The sequence below is a fragment of the Chinchilla lanigera genome, unplaced genomic scaffold (assembly GCF_000276665.1).
Source record: "Chinchilla lanigera isolate Chin_1 unplaced genomic scaffold, ChiLan1.0 scaffold00022, whole genome shotgun sequence".
NCBI classification, from domain to species: Eukaryota; Metazoa; Chordata; class Mammalia; order Rodentia; family Chinchillidae; genus Chinchilla; species Chinchilla lanigera.
The window spans coordinates 19,444,543-19,465,921 of record NW_004955423.1 but is presented as its reverse complement, the minus strand read 5'-3'; positions in this window follow the sequence as shown (position 1 = coordinate 19,465,921).

Here is a 21,379-nt window from a genome sequence, read left to right as displayed (position 1 = left end):
TGTCTCTGTCTCTGTCTCTGTCTCTGTCTCTCCTCTTCCTCTTACTTAAAATACATTTTGATTGCTATTTCTCCATGTATGTGGGTGAGGATTTTTTATTTTAAACTCGAAAGACAATAAAGAAGTCTAATGTCCCCAGCTTATACTGCCATGACTATTGATGCTGGAAAGTCTCTGTGTGTGGCCAATTGTGTCTAAATCTCATTGGGATAACAAAGCCCTGGATTCCTGCATCATTTGCACTTGAATTTATTTCTGCACTCACAGTATCCTGCAGTTTCTTCCTTTACCATTTTACCAGTTAATTATAAAATATTTTAGTGTGTGTTATCCAGAATTTCTAAAGCTTAGAAAGACATCGCAGTCCATCTTTTTCAACCCAATTCATCAATTGGTTATTTTTCTCCCAAAATAATTTTTATTCTAATATATCTTACATGACTATTGAATTTTCTAATTAAGGGTGAAATATTAGGAGCGAAATTTCAAAAAATCAATAAAGTGTTCCACTACCTCAGATCATGTATTTTCTTTATAATAATACTGTCGTTCTTGTATTGATTTCAATTTGAAAGGATTGTGGATTTTAATGGCAATTATAGCAGATACTTTAGATTTTTCCTAAACATTAAGAAAATTTCATTATTTTCCCACTAAATACAATGATGTAACTTTGCAACAGAAATTTTTCTTATCCCACTGATGTGTCTGTCATTATATACATTGTTAAGCGAATTTTTTAATCCTCACTGAATTCCTCTTTTGAAAGTCATTTTTCACAAAGATCCACAACCCCATAGTGTTACTTATTTTAAAGATTGGAATATTTTTGAATACGTAAATACATTCTTCTCTTATCAGTACATATATTTCTGAAATAAACTATAATTATTCAAAGTATAGTCAATCTTTAATAACTACTAGGACTCAATTACTAGTATTGACATTGACATTTAATGCCATGTTCATTGTGATTGATGATATGCATATGGAGGTGTGTGTGCACATATATATATACATATATATATATATGCATTCTCTTCTGATTGGAAAGCTATATTAGGAATTGCACAGCTTCAAATATCGTTTCTGTATTGTAGAATATTCTCTTATTCACAGGGACTACACTGAGGATTTTGAGTAGATGTCTGAAACCACAAGCATCCACAATGTGCTTTCTCTGAAATGGACATACCTAATGCAATTTAATTTATACAGCAGACATAATGAGATCTTAATTCCAATAATTAATGGCAAATACAAAAATATAAAAGTATACTACTAAAAGTTAAGTGCAATTCTGAATCTTTTAGCTCTAACATGTTTTTTACATTTCATGTTTTCTACTTGTGTTTTTACACGGAAAACTGAAACTGCAGAAAGTGCAACTGCAGATTATAGGAAACAACTGTGTGTAAGTGTTATATAATATATACATATACATTGTACATTATATATTGTATATTATATATTATATGTCATATATTTATATATCCTAGTTTCATTATAATTTTAAAGATATAAATATTACCCGATATTGTTATTTTATATCGGCAGTTTTCTGAAAGGACCTCCCTGAAAGGTGTCCTTTCTTCTTTGATCCCGATGCCATAAGAAATGTGCTTCCAGGGCTGCCACAGACCTAAGCCATAGACACAAGAAGGAAAGAGTGTTGGGGACACCTGGACAGGTGCAGAAGCAGGAGGGAGAGGTTCAGAGCCCCAAGTCTGTGAGTCTCCTCCTTGTCTCACACAGCTCTAACTATATGCAGCTAAATGTCTTGTATGTCATTGCTGTAATTTTTTGTTTATTTGGCAGTGTGGACCCCAAGACCAAATTCAACTTTTTCTGTCTCCCTATTATTATTAAACAATTTTTCAATGTTTTCTTGCAATGAAATTGAAGATGTATAGTGTATAGGTTTTTTTCCACATCCCAAAACATTCGAATGTATTTCCATTGGTTTATAAATAAATTTTATACGTGAAATTTTAGATCAATTTTAAGTCAATTTTCTAAGCAATGTGTGATAGATTTATTTTTTCTGGTTCATTTTTTTCTGAATTTTTTCTGATTATTCCAGTAGCACTTCTTGTAAAAGTCTATCCTTTCTTTAAATGAAATGTACCTACAATGAAAATGAGTTGACCTTATGGGTATAGGTTTATGTCTAGATTGTCTATTTTGCTCTGTTGATCTGTATATGTCTATCACTGACTCATATAACAATGACTTAAATATTTCAGGTTTATGAAGAGTTAGAATCTGTAACTCTTCTATTTATTTCTAACAGTTCTTGGTTTTCATATAAAATGCTTTTTACAATTTATTAAAATATATTAATTCCTCTCTTGATTAGTACTTTTATTTCTCATTTTCTTGGATATTGATCTTGCCTAGGTTCTCCTGTTCAGTGGTTTGAATTACTTTTTGCTGGTTTTAAAAAATTGAAGCATTACATCTACAAATTCTCTGAGCAACTATTTTATCCTACAAGGTGTTACATTGATAATTTAGCTGCTTACAAAACAGTCTCTTTATTTGTTTACATTTTGTTGATTTTTATTTGGCTGATTTATGATTATTATCATGATTACATTGACATCTTAACTCCTTAAAGTATTTTACTTTTTAATTTTGCAGAATTAAATTTGTTATTTTTGACTCTTTGATTTTAAATGAACCAATTTCTTCTTCATGGAACTTTCTTAAATTCTGGAAAGATTAGTTAAAAGTCAGACATATTTTAAAAATTATAATTGATCCATAGGAATATTAGTCTTTGCCCATTCTCAGACATCAGACTATAATATGCAATAGTCACAAGGTAACCCACAAATGTAGGTTAGACAAATGATATCAAAATTGTTCATAACAGCCCATAAAACAGAAAGGCAAGTGGTCTGCAAGAGCTCATCAATTTTAAATATAAATGTATATCTCCAGAAATCTTTTAAAGATCTTGTGCGTATCACATTCCTTATGTAACTTCAAATATGCCCAAAGAATCTACTATCCAGTAATAAATCCATCATAGAAAAGGTATCAAAACTTCCATATATGGTAGAGATTTATGACTCTTTTCTTCTTTGTATGGAGAATGTAACTCATCTAAAAGTATATTTTTGCATATGACTGATGAATATCCATGCATGTCTAGAGCAAGAAAAATTTTATTAAAAAGTATTCTAATTTCAATTGAAGAAGAATTTAGAACTGCTTTTGATTAGAACTGCTTTCCAAAAATTATGTCCTTTTTTTGGAAACTGAATTTGAACACCTAACAAAATTCAGTGATGTGCACCTTTATAGGGAGTGCTGGTCCACCTGTGAAGACATAGCCTACTAGTGGTGGTGAATCTTTCAGAGCTTTCAGTGATAACAAACAGCTGACTGCAGCAACTGGGCCATTAATGAGAATGGAAACACCAAGAGCCAGTGCCTACAAGATTTGCTACAGATCTACCTCATGTTCATTTCAGTCTTCCTACTCTCACTCAAAGTATTGGCTTTTCACTTAAACATGATAGGATACGTTCACATCAGCATTTCCTTATGTGTCCATTGATCTTGTTTTGCTACCTCAAGACCTAAGTGTGGATGTTCCCTTATCAAGTCTTCTCGAATGGATTCCAGGGTAGTGCTGGGCACTTTGGCTTTGCTCATCAAATTCCCCATTCTCTTTTCAATTGTAGCAGTGCTACTATTTTTAGAGATACAGTATCTTGTCATTATTTTTCCTGGGCAAGGAAACTGACTCAGTTGGAACTTGAGAGAATATTCCAGGGTGATGTTACTCAGTGAGTTTCATAAAGTTATGAGTTACCATTATTAATATGTAAATGTTGGAGAAATAAAAAAAAACTAACGAGTGCTGGTGAAATGGTTAAGAGAAATTCATCATGAAGATACAAGAGGACAAGCAAAGAAAGAAGTAAGTACTCCATTACAGGAAGAGTGCTGGGGTCCAGGGCACTGGGCATGGAATAGTCTCAAACTGGGAAACAGGTCATATACTTATGATCATGAGAGCTTAGGAAATTACTGTGTTGATGGCAATTTACCAAAGTTATTTTGTGGTTGGTTCTACTTTATCGCTTAGGTAGAGAGCCAAAAATTAGAGGCTTGTGGACAACAGAAAGGGATCTCTGACACTGTACTTTCCACATAAATATTTGCACTGACTGAAGGAAAATTAAATGGTGCACCTAAATGGTGCACCTTAATAGTTTTAATGAATGCTGTGCTTCATTCATTGGTTGAAGATACTTAAGGTAGGTCAGAAACTCCCAGAATATTTATGATTGTTTAGAATTATTTCTCTGTATTTATTCTCTTAAGGATCAAACTCATTAGAAGAATTCTCATATACTGTTTTTCAGCTTTTTGTGGACTATAAATGGGAGTTGGGAAAGATTTTCAAGTAAGAACACAAATTACAGTGTCTAAAAATTATAGATATACCCTGTGAAAGATACTGGGCAACAGATTTAACAAGGCACAGTGTGTGAAAATGTATTTGGTCTTTAATTGTTCTACACCCAGATGGTATATTGTGCTTTGCAGGTTTCCTTTCTAATACTCCTTCCCCACACAGGATTTTAATCTCTGTCATTATGTTCCACAGCAACTTTAGGCACATCTCTCTCATGACATTCATCATACTATATTATGGGTCTTTGTTCATTCTGTTTTATGGTATTTCTAATCCATTTGACAGTCTCTAGCACATTTCCATATCCATAATATCTAAAGACATGGAACCAAAAGAAGCAGTAAAACTTTACTGCAATGAATTCAATCCTCCAGACTCAGCTACAAATAAACTCCATCATAGCTTGACTAATGGACATAGATTTATCCTCTTTCCAACATATGTTCTTTCAAAAATAAAATCATATTTTAGCCGCAGAATTGACAAAAACAAAAACAGCAAACGTACTTTGATATTCAAAACACTAGCAGACTTCAGATGTGGCCAAACTCATGTACATATATCCTATACATTAATAGAATTGTAAAAGAAAATTATAATTTCTAGGATGAGATGTTCACAATCTGATATTGGGACATAATATATAATATTTTAGCACTGTGTATAGATTTAGAATGGTGAAGACATTGGCACCCACAACCTTTTTTCCACTCTTTCAAATGTATTATTTGGGCCGGGGATATAGAGCAGCAGCACGCCTGGCAAGTGTGAGGTTGCGAGCTCAATTTCTGGTTTTACAAAAAAATTACATATATATATATATATTCTTAAAATGTAAAATACAGGGAAAAACACTGAAGAAGGTGAGTACATTATATTTCCAGGAGCATTATCTAAATAAAGAGTAATTCTTATAGAATAAACATTGTGCTTTCAGCATAAAAATGTCATATATTCATATTTTTCTTCTTTTGAAGCTTTTTCCTTTTTTCCTAATCAATGAAATTCTTAGAAATAAACTTCAGCTGAGTTAGGCTGAATAAAAACTTAGAAAGAAATCAGCAAATTAATGTTTGCTAGATCTACAATATGTTTCAGAGGAAAGGTAATAAAAGAGTATGCGTGAGAAAATGAATTTTATTTTTACAGGTCCCTATCTGTGTAGTTACTATACTGAGGATGTGTTACTAACCCTGACAAAGCTAGTCCATTTTAAAAAATAAAAATTATAATGAGCTATTATAGAAAACCTAAAATATGATGAAGACACTTGAACATTCAAGACATGTACAATATTCCTACATTGTAAGTTTTCTATGCATTGTTACCTGTTAGAAGTGCTAGTTAGCCCTCCCGAAAATTATCCTTTCATTTAACTCAATAAATTTGATAAATCTCTGGTCAAACAATTCATTTGAGCAGATAGCTCCTGATCTTGTCTTCTTGGCTACTACAGGGAAATTTTAATGTAAAGTTAGATTATGACTGTAATCTTTCTTTTACATAGCATTCAGAAATCATTTTTCATTTCCAAAATGAGTCCTAAACAAAACTGATTCTTAACTAATCTCCTACTTGTAATCTGTTTAAATAAAACTATTGTGTATACGTGTATAGCTCCAGCTTAAAACAAAACAAAACACACTTGAGCATCTAGCTTTGCATTACCTACAGCAGAAATCTGTGTCATTCTTTGTGGAATAAGCAACTGTTGCCATGGTGAGAATTTGACTGAGATACAAGTTGCTCTCATGTCTAGTATTTCAAAATCGTTAATTCAGGCTGCATGTGACCAGAGCACCTGAACATTCCCAACAAATGTACCTATGAGTGTAAATGAATTCTCTGCATACAGTAGCCATTTGGTATTTAACAAATGATTCCGTATTCAAAAAGTATTGATGTTTTATCAAAAATATAATAACATAACTAGCTTCTTTGGAAAAATGCAAAGTTAAAAGTAATCCCACAAGAATTATATATTTGAGTTCGATAGATGATATAGAGCATATTAAAATTGGCTATTAAATGAAATCATGATGCAGGATGCAAAGGTCACAAAAATATGGCTATTCAAAGAATAATGAAAATAATCAGGACAGGGTGGTAAGAAGAAAAAAAATTCTCTTTAGATGAGAGATTTTTAAAAAGAAAAGACTTTCAGGAGGTGAGTGTTGAACCAAATTTCAAACAACAAAAAATATCTAAGTGAGGTAAATGGAATATATGTATATATATAATCTTTTAAGAATGATTGTGGGGGATTTGAGGAAGCATGGAGCCTACAGATCTCAGATATCAGACTAAATGCATGGAACAAGATAAAAACCCAAAGAATAAAATCTAGGAACAAAGTCAAGTAGAAGTCTCACTGTTAGCTCTGGGTACAAGCTGTGTGCAGATATTAAAATGTAGTTTTCAAGGAAAATGGCTAGTGTGTATAACTTTAACATGCTCATTCAGAGGACTTATTTAACTTGTAAATATTGATCCTTTTGTGATTCAAGTCTGCTCTTTTGCCAAAGGTGGTAAAAAAGACTTACCCAAGGAATCATTTCTCAGGTGCTATCCTAACAGCGGCCACATTATTTTTTAGATAATGTCAAAATAGTATCCTTGTACATGTTAGAGAGCTCACTGCAGCTCAGAGCCTCTTAGAGAGGGTGCAGATTTCTCTGGATTTCTCAGATTTCTCTGGATGATACCGAAGCTCTGCTACCAAAATACATTTCACAATCCCACTCTGCAACAGGCTGTGAAGATGAGTACTTACCACATTAATTGCTATTCTGTACTGCTTTGAATGCTTCATTCTCATTACTAGAATGAATCTCAATTTTCCTCATTTATTTTGTATTTGAACTATCCAGAAAACTCAAAGCTTTGGTCTCCTTCACTCCTTTACCAGGAATTCATTCCTTCAAATCTGAATTTTTTTTTTTTTTTTTGGCCTGGAGGTGTATAAAAACAATTTTTTCTTTCTTCTGCCTAAAGCACATTTTTTAGTGTAGGATCTCTGAGTAAGTTTTGCTAACTCTGACCACGCCTTCTCTTTGGAAAGACAACTGGTCCTGGCTTTGAACAACATACGTTGCTAGTGCTCAGAAGAGTGAGATCCTGCACATCCGTCTTCGTAGATGTTTTACTTCATCTCACCAAGTAACCTGTGGAATTCCTCTACATTTCCTTTCATTTTCTGCCATGCTTGAACATGCCAAATAACCCTCTGCAGTGAAATTATTTGAACTGTTAACATGCATCCTGATGACTCTTATTTCATATATACTATTACTCCAATTTTCTTGTCACTTCTGTATATCACTTCAATGGTTTCCCAAGAATGTGTTTGCATGCTTCAGAATTTGAGAAATTATTACAAGGTCTTTCATGGTTTTGTCCATGTTGATATCAAATAGCATCTTTGCTCCTACCTATCATATATTTTTGCAGTTCCCCATATGGATCATTCAGTTTTTACCTTCTGTATTTAATTTACAATTCACTGCTCCCCACATAATACATTTGCCTTGTTAACACATTTGTAAACGTTTAAGAAATGTTGTTATTTTTTAACCTAAATGAAGCCTTCATTAATTTGCTTGCATATTTCCTTCCATGGAGCCAGGTTCCCAGTATACTAAATTCTCACTTTATTTGCATTGCTTTATCATTACTATGTAATAAATTATGTTAAACAATTTTTAAATGCTTACCTCACTGTTCAGTATTTTATGCTTATAAATAACAAAGAACTAGATATATTCCTATTTTTATGAATATGAAAGAGTAAAATCAGAAATATGAGAACTACTACTGGAAGAAAAATATCTTTGTCTTGCAGAGTAGATAGTACCTGCTACCTTCAATAATTGTTTTATATATAGAAATATTAAAAATCATACAGACCTTTAAACTTTATTATATATATTGGAAGGCAATTAATATCACAAGTCATATTAACAGGAAAAAAAGTTTAAAAACAATCAAACAAAGAATTTCAGAGACAAATATTTTGATAGGAGAGTTGACAAAATATACAATGAATGTTTCAAAACTTATTAAAGACACATTGCTAACAATTCCTCCTAAAAATACCCCTTCCTTTGAATGCTATTGTTCTTGCCACTTTCTGAAGTAGTTCTGGAAGTTGTCTTTCATGAACGTCTTCAGTTGCTATGTCCTATCTGCCTCAATGTCCTGATTTCCCTCAAAAGATTTACCTTCTATGGCCAACTTTAGGGAGGACCCAGAAAGGATATGGTGCTACATAGTGAATAAGGCAGGTGAGGATACACCATAATGTTCTCATGAGACTGGCTTTTCATCAGATAGAACTCAGCAGGAGCCTTCACTGAATTTGTGATCAAACCTTATAAAAATATTCATGAAAGGAGACTTCTGCAACTGCTTAGAAACTGGAAAGAATGACCAGAGAAGTGAAACAAAAGGGAGTGGCTTAGGGAGGATTAATGTCAATGTGTGTTTTACTATGAGAAAAGTTTTGTATAACTACACACCATTTTTGACCTGTTTGAAAAAATCAGCATCCTATTGCATTTTTCTTGAAATTAGAAATATAATGAAATATTAAGTAAAATCTACACATATGAAAAACTCAACTATAAGTTAGAGGTTCATAGGCTGAAAAGCAGCGCAGACACAATAAAGTAGATAGTGATTTAAAAACTGGTGATTGTGACATATCCAGGATGAAGTACTACGTCCAAAACACAATTGTATGTGAGAGAGAGTAAATACAAGGCAGGCATTTGATTGCATGTAATTATAGTCTTAGAAGGATCCAAAGAAAGGTAAAGATGGAAAGTTGGAAACAATACTAAAATTATTGTTTTATGTAAGTAAAAGCTCTGTGTACTGATTCCACAATGTCTATGTGTCTGCAGCAGACTGATTTTAATGAAAAAAGTGACAGTGGACTTTCTATTAGTTAGCCTCCTGTGGCGGAGCCACAGCACCTGACTCCACCACTCAGAGGAGGAGGAGCTTGATGTCGGGTCCACTTTGGGGAACTAACCCCATGCTGAAGGCTATTAGCTGAGGAGCGTGGCAGAACACCCGGTGGAACCAAGGTTCATGGTGTCAGGAAGCAGTGGAGGGGCCAATGCCAGAGGGGAGAGGGGCAAGGACCAGATATAGAGCCCAAGGCCAAGACTGTGCCTCACCTAGACCTCCCTAGAAGTGTGATCCACTATTCCAGGAGGCCGATTCCAAAGCCTATCAAGCGGACATTTCATCCTAAATGCCACTCACTTTATAATCAAAGCACTGCAAACTAAAGCAAAAGAGAGGCAAAAGTAGCCACATAGAAAAAGATACATTATGTCCAGAGGAGCAATGACAATCAGGAAGTTGATGTCTCACCAGACACATGGAGTCCAGAGGAGAAGAGCAAGTGATGAAAGAAAACAAGGGTGGATGTAGAATTCTACACAAAGCCAATATATCCTTTAAACCTGAAGACAAGAAAGGACATATTCAGATGAAGACCCAGAAAGAAAGCAAATTCATGCCCAGCATGCTCTCTTTAAGAGAAACACCAGTGAGAGATCCTGATGCAGAAACATAAACCTGGAGAAAACAGAAAGATGCTACTAGATATGAAGAACTAAAGAGATGGTCAATAGGCCAGGAAACTGCAAATGCTTAGTGCATCCCCAGGCTTAAGATATACATGTAATCAAAATACAGTAATGACACTTGAGGGGAGGGATGGAATGCTCTAGAGGTCTAGTTTTAACTGGGAAGTGGTGAAAACTCATTTTATATTAGACTACACAAAAGGCAGTGGCATATTTTCACTTTTAGAAAAATCAATAGTAATATTTTCAAAATAAACAGTTATAAGTAATTAAAGGAAGAAACTAAATGAATCAATGTATCTGAGTAGTTCTAAAGGAGAGAAGGTGCATCTGAGATATTTATATGTATAGCAGACAAACATGATGTTAAGGAAAAATATTCAAGAGATGTAGAGGGCTGTACATCATGATAAAATGGGTTTATTACAATAACAAATCAATGTGTATAACAAAGCTTTAGAATATTTGATGCAGATATTGACAGAGTTAAAAGGAGAACAATAAAAATGATGCAGAATTTCAAAACATGGTGACAGGATATTAACAATGGTTGTAAGATTACATAATATCATCTTCAAAATGGATGAACATATAACCAGATATAGGCATGCAAGATTGATCAAACAACTACACATTAACAGTTCCTTTCAATAAACCAACAGATATTAGTAGTGCACTTATCCTAGCTATCCTGTGTATACATATACATATTTTTACCTTTTCTTTCTTTCTCCTCTCCCCTCCTTCACCCCATTTACTCCTTCCCATTTGAGCAGTTTCTTTTCCCTTTCACAATATCTATTTTATCTTTCAGAGTTTATTTACTCTTCCAGGTTCTTATAGTATGGAGGAAATACGATGTTTACACATGTGAATCCTATTTATTTCACTAATGAATATGGTCTCTAGTTGCATCAATTTACCTATAAAAAATGACTGATCTGAAAACAATATGCAGTATAAGAACCAATAGTGAGCTCCTACCATCTTGAATGGTGAAGCTCTACATCATTTCCAATTTTCTTTTTATTATTTATTACTGTCTTTGATTGTTTGATCAATCTTACATTCTTATGTCTGGTGGACTGAGCAACTTCTTTGAAGATAACAGCAACCATTGTAAATTCCCATGATTTTGTTTTGAGGTCATGTATCATTTTTGTTGTTTTTGCGTTGTTTTGATTTTTGTCTTCATTGTTGTTTTGTTAGTTTTTTTAAAAATAAAAAAAGACATCTTTTTGTTCAAAATGGAGATTAACACATAACTTTCAATAACAGCAAAAATACAAAAAATGAATCATAACACACACAAAAGATATGAGTAAATCATCTAACTCATCAAAATGAGATGATTGATATTTATAAACTATAACATCAAAAGTTGATACCGCATACACTTTTCCAGAATACCTGAAACACAGAAGGTGTCCCCCAGCTAGGCCACAATGCAAGATTAACCTTGTTTACAACTGTGGCCCTTAGAATAAACCCTAAACATGATCACTAATGCTGCTGTGAGCAAAATCTACAAAGATTTATTTCTTAGGGAAATTATAAACTTTGCTGTTAAAGAGGGTTTATACACATTCCTAAAAAGAGTGGTAGAAATACAATTTCTAGAATGTGATCAGTTCATTCTAGAAAAATGCAAAACAAAGAAAAGGAAACATTCTTTTATCATTGAGAATCAGAGGATGTTGAACCCCGGACAGATTTTCATGTTTCTCCATTTCTGCTGGATCACGTCTCTCCTCTTCCTTTTCCATAGTGTGAGCTTGGCTTATGTAAATCCCTTGAAGCTACAGAATTCTAGCTGTGGCAATTCCTTTTAACCACCTCAACTGCATTACTTTTATGCGAGGAAATAGATATGAACATCAGATATTTCAGTGTTTCTATTATATGAGAGCAGACAGCGAAACTACTTTTTTACATTTTAATTAAGGAAAGAAAATTAAAATTTTCCATGAAAATATGTGGTGAAAAGATCACGATAATGCAATGATTCAATTGTGAAGACTTCAGTGGAGGACATTCTAATTAGTATCTGTTGTGATTTAAAGAAAATACTTTGTTTATATGTCAGTTGTAATCAGAAAACAATCTGCATTCTTCAGTAGTAAAATATAGCAGGCAAGAGGGTAAATTAGATATGCAAAACATCATGACTACACAATATAATAAGAGAAATGGTAAAAATATAATGTTTGGATTGCAATACCTCTCTTATTTTTTAGGTGGCAGGGTACTTAAACACATGGGCTTGTGTATGTCAGTCACACAGTCTGCTACTGAGCTATCACCTAACTTCTGTGTACTTTGTTTCTTTGCTTACTTCTGTCACACTTGCATGGTATCTAGTCTAGTGTAGGTTCTGAGGACAGTTTTTGTTAATTTATTAAACAACTGAAAAAAATACCATGAGAGACAATAGTATAGTTTAAAAATATTTTGTTGCTTTGTACTAGTGATTTTTTATCTATAAATATGGATTTAATATCATATATTTGTATAGTATAAAGAAATTCTTAGAAAATGCATTTTGTTACATCTGCTCTATAAAAATGAGCAGTTTTAACAGAGGCTTTAGGGCATTCTGGAGGTTGTACATTTTAGAGAAAGGAAAAACACACACTAATAGATACTCTGACCCTAAAACACCCATCTGTTTCCTGGTCCTCAAATCTTCCAACTGTATAGAGAGAATCTGTTTTAAGGGTCTTCAAAATAATTTTGAAAGTAAATGACAATTAAATCAATGCAGGTCATTAGAAAATATCTATATGTGTACTTATAATGTATTTCATGTTGATAAAAACACTAGAATAAATGCTAAATATTTCTAATTTAAAATTAGAAGTCAGAACAAATACACACCCCAAGTAAACTATGCTATCATTTTAATTTGCTCATCAATCAAAGAAAACTGGTTGCTAGTTTTATTAGTAGTGCTATTACTTTTACTTTGAGATCACCAACACTATTCTTTCTCGTACTGGGTAAAATAACAAAATATCATTGCCGTTACCTCATCTCTCCTCATAGCCTTTAAAGAATTAAAAAGTATATTTCTGACTATAATGTATTTAAATTTTTAAAGGTTTCCAGGGCATAGCAACTAAATGATCTCATTCTCTCACAAATTAAGGCCAACCACACAGATTTTTTTCTTATTATTCTCGCTTATGAAGTTAATCCTCACTGAGCACTCATAAAGACTTCTTTAAGTCTCCCAGGTGGGGGAGAAGCAGCTCTAATGAGCGGGAATAAGTGGCATTTGATCCCAACATACTAAAATGCCGACACAGATATAATCTTTTGCTCTTCCAGAGGCTTTTAACTCTGAGAATAGAGAACTCAAAATCTCCAACATCAGCAAGCCTTTAAACTAGTTCCTTCTTCTATCCAACAGCTAGCCCTCCATTATTTTGCAAAAATAAAACCGCAAGTGTTTTATGGGTTTCATTTGGAGGGAATGTGGGAATTGCTATAGAAAAGGGACCTATATTCTTTCCATTAGAGCTCCTTTTACTTCCATTTGATCAGGGAAACTTTCCCTTCCTGAGCTTATTGAGCCAAATTGGCAAATAGAAAGAAATGAGTCTATGCCGTGTGTCAGGGAAGTTACCACATAAGGGTGGATTTATATGTGAAATATTTTGGATGAATGAAGTGCTCCCTCGAGAAATATCTAGAAAGTACACACAGACACAGATGAGCCAAATGGAAACAGAGACCATAAATTAAGCACACTCTCATTACCTTTTCACACCCCCTGACTAGAAACAATAACCTCTCCCCGAAGAAGCACAGTCTCAGAAAAAAAGATTAGTGTACCCAAAGTGCAAAGCACACAGATATATCTTGTGATATGTTCGAACAATCGTAAAGCTGTACCTCTGGCAGATGATGGGTGGTAGTGAATTAGAGAGGTCCAGGTGAATTATAGAGGTGGGAATCTTCCATCAAGGAGGCCCAGCTGTCTGCCTCGAGGTGCATGACCCCGGCAACAGACAACAGAAGCAGTCAAGCAAGAGACAGCTGTTGCGGAGGAGAAAAATGAATTAAGTGAAGTTCTCATAATTAGGACCTGGCCAAGGGAGGAAACATATCCCACCATGCCATCCTATACGCTTGAGTTTAAATCTAAGTCCCCTGATATCAGGAGACTGAGCCTGCGATTGTATATGTCAGGTGATATGTATATATGAATGTATATATAAATACACATATGCACTCAGACACATACTAGTGACCAGTTTGGTGTCAATATTGGATATTTATAAGAAGGGATATTTCCCCCATCTTTTTTTTAGGTTACAGCTAAAAAAACAGCACAGGTAATTATATGAGAATATTTCAACAAAATTGAAAATTTTTCACTGACACATACTCAGTGCTTGATGTTTTCTGTGGCTGTTCTCATTAAATTTTATACAACAGAAAACCAGAATGAAAGTCTGTGCAGTGTTAGGGAACAATGCTTCACTTTTGCAAAGAAAAGGAGATTTATGGAGAAAATCACGAGTATCTGACAGTCACTGACATCAGCCCTTAGTGCATGAAAAGTGAGCGGGCCCTGATAGAACTTTCTCTGTTCATCATAAAGCCATTGTTTTCCTTGTCTCAGAAATAAATGGAAAATGAATAATGATCGTATCAATGTGAGGGAAGGATGCCATTTTGGAACTGGAGAAAAATTTTTACAAATTCAACACCGAATTATTTTAAAAACTACAAGCCACATACTTATTACTTCCTACCTTTCCTCAAAACACACTTTATTTAAAAGTAGAATTTAACCACACCTATATATATAAAATGACCTCTCAAAATAATTCAGAAGAATTAACAGGAAGAGTGTGATTCTTAAAAAGTAATTGGTAACTGATATGTTATTTCAGTACTTAAAGCAATCACAGAACACGTAAGGAAACCAGCTCAGTTAATTTTTCATTGCTAGCAGGACTTTTTGTCTTTTTGCTGAGTTTAAGTAGAAGCACAAACTGTCCCTCTAACTGAACTACATTTCAGTACGGTAGCATTCTGTAGTTCATGGTTTTGTTTTGTGTAATTTCAGTTAACTATAGGGAATAAGGTCTAGAAATATGAAAAAAGGGTTCCCATAAATAAGCAATTCACAAGTTGTAAATAACAATCAATTCAGTATATTATAATTGCCTTAAGTAATCAATCCTTACCAATTTCCTACTGTGACAAAATTACAAATGAAACTTCATATTAGGTATGTATGCTAGGAAAAAAACATAGACTATGCATCTGCTAGGAGTCCTAAAACACAGCTGATGCAAATACAGGGACTTTTTGTATAAGTTTTGTTTGTCTATAAATTATGCTTTCAGTATGAACTTTCAGATTGACTATATTAAGTAAAGCTGTAAATAGTCTCAGTGATTCAATATTATAAATATAAATATTTCTCACAACTCTTGCATTATTGTCTAGAATTATATCATAAGGTCTTATATTGGTCTTATTGTGATGAAAAATGCCTTTTATATTAGTTTAGTAAAGGAAGGTTATAATAATTGTGTTGAGCCATAAGAAAAGGCTATGGAATCTGAAAAACCAGTTCAATAACCATTGCAGCATCTTATGCTCCAGGTTCTCTGGAAGTGAAAAGAGAAACCTGTTGATTTAAGATGGAAAACAAATTTAGTAGCAGAATTAGGGTAGGAAAATTGCCTTTTGAGTAAAATAAGGGGAGTAAATTTGAGTCTATGTGGTCTATCACTACCAAAACTAGGGCTCTTTACTAAGACTAATGCATTCTGGAGCCTAAATTTGGCCAATCTTAATTTCTCATTTTTAGGGAAAGTAGCTTCAAAATCAAGGAGAACATCACAAGGAAAGAGTATGATTCATGAGAAAATAACCTGTATTACTGTATAATGCTCAAGAGAAAAATTGCAACCAATAGAAAGCAAAGTAAGATTGTAATCAAAACATGATGAATATATTTAGAATGATAAAAGATAGTTATTTGGAAAAAGTGTGGGAGGTAATATTAGGTAGATAAATGAGATATAAAAACAGTTTGAAAGTAGAGAGACTAATAGGTAAAGATAAGTAGTAGGATGAATAAAAATAAATATTAAAGGAATGAACAGGATGGTCAGAGTGAAGATCTCCCACAGACAAAAACAGGAATGACAACACAGACAAACCTTAAAAAAAATACAAAGTGTGGCAAAAATATTCAGTGAACATTTAAATTAAAAATTAGGGTAAAAGATACATTGCTGTTAATCCCCCTCAAAAAACTCCCCCCTTTTTGAACACACTTATACTATTGTACTGGTGACTTTCTGCAGCAATTCTGGAAGTCCCCTTTCTTGCGTGTTTTTCCAAAGTGTAGTCAAAATATAATGAATGTTGCAGCCAAGTGCCCTACTACAAAAAGGCAGGTTCATGAAAGATCACAGCGTGTCCTCATCCGCTTTATTCATGACATCGGGCACTATGTGACTTCTAAATCTTCCCATAGACCACATGACTTTGAAGAGGAAACATGTTGAATCAGCAGGGTATCAGACAGCGGGAACAGTGCAATTGGACATGGACTAGTGCAACCAGCCATGACAGGGGCTTCCAGAATTGCTTCAGAAACTAGGGAAATGGGGCTGGGGATTTATCTCAGCAGGACTGCACCTGCCTGGCAAGCACAAAGTCGTGAGTTCAATTCCTGGTACTGGAGAAAAACAACAACAACAAAAAAAGAAAGTAGGAAAAACAATGGGACATGTGTGTTCAAAGTGAGGAGTATTTTGAAGAGAATAATGTCAATTTGTCTTTTATTGTAGTAAGTATTAAAAAATTAAATATTCACCTGGCCTTTTGACTGCACTGTGTATGTTAGATAAAGTTCAAAATTAAGCAAAATAGAAGTTTCAGAAGAAAATTAAATTTTCAAAAATTGTGGTAAGACACCTAAACATAAATTTGACAGACACTTAGACAGATGAAGTATCTCTCCTTAAAACATGCATAGAGTGTCAAAGAGTAGGGACACCATCAGAATCCTAATACATAATGAAATTTAAGGCTAGCAAAGAGAATAAAATTCAAAGTTTTAATGGATGAATGGACATGTGACTTTTCAGCAGTAACACTGAAACTGATGAGCGATTGAATGTATTTTAATGTTCTGATTTTTAAAAAATTTGAACTTCTCACATATTTAGAAAGTTGTTCAAGTTAACATAATACAATAATAAAATATTATTGGAAATAAAGTGTTAGATTCCTCAAAAAAAGCCATTATGAAAAATAATTTGAAATTCTTAGTTGAATGAAAAAATTTATCAAATAATTGAAAGTTAGAACAATTTATGAAATTCTAAGATTAGACAAAAGAGTGGAAAGTATTTCCATTACAAACATGAACTACAAGCATAGATAATATCAGTATAATGTAGCAGGGAGAGAACCCTTGTTTATAGGAGAACTTGTTAGGAGATATTGCTCTGGGTACGTAAAAGTTATAAGTCTTAGTTTAAAGATTGCCAACATAAGAAAAATACAGTTTTGGTAGCAGCAAAACTCTAAGTCTATTCATTTAAAATCAAGAGAAGAAAAAATTGGACCAACAGTAAACAATATGAAAAAATATGTCAGAATCAAATTTTATTTTAAGAACTACTGTAGAAAGCATGAATTAAGGGCATTCACTGAAATGTAAGTAATAGTATTATTAGAATAATTCCCATTAAGCAAGGAAATTTAACTTTACACCTATTCGGTAAAATTATGAAGTGAGATCATTTCCAGCATCAATAGGAAAATGAGAGTATGGAAACCCTCATGTTCTCTGGAAGAGTGTTGATGGGGGTGTGTATTTAAGTAACCTGCTGGTGTTCTTTACTGATACTTAGCAAAACAATCTGTCAACCAGCAATTCTAATCACTGTGGATCTCAGGGAAATCTTTCTGCAGTTCAATGAGAAGACACTTTCTAGCATGTTCATTACTCCCTCACCTGTGTGCAATTTTTTGAGGTAATATCAGCTTCCGTAATGTATCTATATATTTAAAATGTGATGGTGTGCCACAGAACTTCTTATGCTGCAGTAAGAACTAGTGGATTACTAGCAGCAATGTTGGCTCATGAAAAAATGTTGGTACATTTAAAGAGAGTGTAATATATATAACACAATAGTATTTATGTAAATTAAAAATGGACTCAAGACATAGGCACAGACTTTTGTAAACTGCATTAAATATAAAGAAATCTAAAGATAGAGAATACAGTTAATGCTTAAAGTTTTCTTTTTTCTTGACCAACTTTGCATGCTTGTATCTGGTAGTTGGAATGAATGATTTGAAGACAACAATATGCAGCATAAAAACCATTGTTGAATTCCTACCACCTATGGTGAAGCTCTGTATCAGTTCCATTTTTTTTTATTAGTTGTTGCTGTCTCTGATTGTTTGATCAATCTTACATTCTTACATCTGGTGGACTGAGCAACTTTGTTGAAGATAATAGTATGTAATATAGCAACCATTGTTAATTCCTATCATTTTGTTTTGAGGTCATGTATCCCTTTTGTTTTTTTCTTCACTGTTATTGTTTTGTTGGGTTATTTTTTCTCTTTCAAATAAAAAATAAAAATGTGGTAAGAAAGAAAATAAATATGGAATTACTATTTGAGAGCGAAGAGGATTTAGGAAGGTTCATGGGAATAAAAGTAAGTAGATAATCAGAAGAATGAAGATATTAATAATAAAAACATGCTATGACATCCAGGAGTTCAGTCTTTTTTTTTTTTAATTAAAGAAAAACATCAAATATTAATATAAAAGGATTAGGCAGATGGAGGTCCAAATAATCTTTGTAACCATTAAAGATGACTTTGGAAAGTATGTCAGTGAGTCAATAGTCTGGCTAATACTTCAAAAACAAGTTAGACACATGTAGTTATTAGTGACCAAGTACAGAGCAAGTCTGTGAATTCTATCCCTGTAAGATGCACAAAAGCAGTGACGAATAGATGTCCCTTCTAGGAAAGTATATATCAATGACAGGAAGAAAGTAAGTAACTTAATCAAGTATATACTATATCTTCTCTCAACTCTATCCTGAATTAAGTCTTTCTTAAGTCTGAGGGAGATTTAACTAACAGAGTTGAAAGAGGTCAGGCATGATTTGGCTTACAGATGTTCCTCTTCAAGGAGAGCACTCATATTCCTGGGTGACGTGTCCTTCAAGTCATTCTCCACCTGGATATTAGTAACATGATGTCATTAAATGCTATTTCTGAACAGAGCTCTCAACACCCAAAGCTGAACAAATAAGAAAAATCTTCACAACAGTGGTCTCATAAGACTCCTGTGACATAACAGAAAAGAAAGTTTGTCTGAAAGACACACAGAGACTAGAAATTTGAATAAATTTGCCCAAACAGGAGAATTTAGAGAAAAACTACTTAGACTGATTAAAATACATTCTATTTTGAGGAAGATATAAAAAGACAGAGTAAAAGAATCTTTAAAATAATAAAAGACAGTAATAAAACAAAATGGAATCTTCATTATAACCAGAAAACTATGAAAGGTGATAAGAAAAATCAAAACAATGATGATGTTAAGAAACCAGAAAAAATGTGCCATAATTTAGATGAGAAGACATTAAAAGTGCAAAGGAGTTATGAAGAAATGAGTGGAAAATTGAAATTACTACCCGTCATGGATATCTGTGAACACACAGAGAGGGTCAGTAACTCACTGAATCATACCAGATCGAATTTAAAGAGATGAAAGAAACTCAAAACAGCTCAAAGTTTAGACACAAATAACTTAAAACAAGGACAAATTGGCAGTAAACAAAGCAAGTATAAGAATAATATGAAATAAAAAATTTACCCACCAGACAAAGGCTTTTAATATGATGAACATCATAGAACAAGAGTTGGATGCAGTTTTCAGTGTGTGATTCTACAAATAAATCCTTCTGAAATGTAAGTTGATCGTATATTGAAAACGTTTCGAGAATTAAATAGTTTAACAATTTCTATGTAAGAATTCTAGGATAAAATTACAATCAGATGTAAGATATATATGGTATAATGTATAGAGAGGATTCTTACTTCCTGAAGCACAATTTATAAAGAATAGAAACAACATCATAGCGAGTTTTTTCTAAATAATTCTATATTCATTAAAAATTTTCAAAGACTGCTTAATAGTGGAGAGTTTTATAATTAAAATAAGAGTAATATATATGTTTTTTATCTCAATTTCAACCAGTTCTTTTTAAAAGATATTAATAGCTATAGCAATAAATATAGATTATGTAGATGTCTAAGAATATGATTATTGCTTAATTATGAAATCAAACATAGTTTGTATTTCATCATCACAGTTTTGTCATTCTAATGTTATGTGTAGTTAATTTATAACTGTTTCATTAATGTCATTTGTTTATAAAGAAAATTAATACAGAATATAGAAGAAGAGATGATTTATTGAATATATTGATTTTAAATATTCAGAAGACATGGAGGAAATACATAACAATTCATGGTTCATGTTCCTGTGAACCATGGAGATTTGGAGGAATTAATTTATCAGTTTTCTGCCTAAGTTTTCACTGAAATGATTAGAGTGGGCATGATAATACTGAGAGTGTGTGAGCAAGGACAGAAATTGATTATCTATACCCTGGGCAATCTCAACATGTGATCCAAAGTAGGTAACAAATATGATTTCACTTTACTACTCTAACTTGTCTGTTTTTTGTTTGTTTGTTTGTTTGTTTGTTTGTTTTGTTTTTTTTTGGTTTTTCTCCGGTACCGGGAACTGAACTCATGACCTTGTGCTTGCCATGCAGGCGCTTTGCCACTGAGCTAAATCCCCAGCCCCTAACTTGTCTGTTTTTTACATCATTACTTAGATGTTATATCCATACAAACGAAAACAAATCTGAATACTAAAAATAAAGAACTAAGAAAGGAAGCAGACTCTCTAGCTCAGAAATGGAAATGCACTGAAATGTGGGCAAGATTTTGACAAGTGTGCACAGGTTTTCAGCATTATGTAAAACTTCCCAAGCTCAGAAGTGAAGATTGCATCCAGTCTTTATTCATATCATCAGTGGGAAATATTCAAATATGGATTTTAAAAAATATGGGTTTCCAGAGTAAGCTAAGATACTGGATTATCAAGAAAGTGTGTGTTTAACTATTTGTGAAGCATGGGAACCATTTTCCAAAGTACACACATCATTTCCTTTCACCCAGAAATGTGTTAAAGTTGCCCTTGTTCAAATTAGGCATAATGGAGTGCAGTGGTAATCCCAGCACTCAGGAGGCTGAGGCAGGAG